The following is an 861-nucleotide window of genomic DNA, read 5'->3' on the forward strand; positions in this document are numbered from 1 at the left end:
GTACTGCGTGTGTCCTGCGTGTGTACTGCGTGTGTACTGCGTGTGTCCTGCGTTTCTACAGCGTGTCCTGCGTGTGTACTGCGTGTGTCCTGCGTGTGTCCTGCGTTTCTACAGCGTGTGTACTGCGTGTGTCCTGCGTGTGTCCTGCGTGTGTCCTGCGTGTGTACTGCGTTTCTACAGCGTGTGTCCTGCGTTTCTACAGCGTGTGTCCTGCGTGTGTACTGCGTGTATACTGCGTGTATACTGCGTGTGTACTGCGTTTCTACAGCGTGTGTCCTGCGTGTGTACTGCGTGTGTCCTGCGTGTGTACTGCGTTTCTACAGCGTGTGTCCTGCGTTTCTACAGCGTGTGTACTGCGTGTCCTGCGTGTGTACTGCGTGTGTACTGCGTGTGTACTGCGTGTGTACAGCGTGTGTCCTGCGTTTCTACAGCGTGTGTACTGCGTGTCCTGCGTGTGTACTGCGTGTATACTGCGTGTGTACTGCGTGTATACTGCGTTTCTACAGCGTGTGTCCTGCGTGTGTACTGCGTGTGTACTGCGTGTGTCCTGCGTTTCTACAGCGTGTCCTGCGTGTATACTGCGTGTGTACTGCGTGTGTACTGCGTATGTCCTGCGTGTGTCCTGCGTGTATACTGCGTGTATACTGCGTGTGTACTGCGTTTCTACAGCGTGTGTCCTGCGTTTCTACAGCGTGTGTCCTGCGTGTATACTGCGTGTGTCCTGCGTGTGTCCTGCGTGTATACTGCGTGTATACTGCGTGTGTACTGCGTGTGTACTGCGTGTGTACTGCGTGCACCTTCACAGGACAGGCCGTGTGATGTCACTCCTGACAGAGCCTCTCTGCAGACGTTACAGTACGT

General features: G+C 54.9%; 1 protein-coding gene across 5 annotated transcripts in view; it reads right to left on the reverse strand.

The window, feature by feature from the left end:
- LOC123985518 (diacylglycerol kinase delta-like) overlaps positions 1-861 on the reverse strand; it is a 40,101-nt gene that overhangs the window by 23,869 nt on the left and 15,371 nt on the right. The gene's annotated exons all lie outside the window — the stretch shown is intronic.

This window comes from Micropterus dolomieu, linkage group LG17 (assembly GCF_021292245.1).
Source record: "Micropterus dolomieu isolate WLL.071019.BEF.003 ecotype Adirondacks linkage group LG17, ASM2129224v1, whole genome shotgun sequence".
NCBI lineage: Eukaryota > Metazoa > Chordata > Actinopteri > Centrarchiformes > Centrarchidae > Micropterus > Micropterus dolomieu.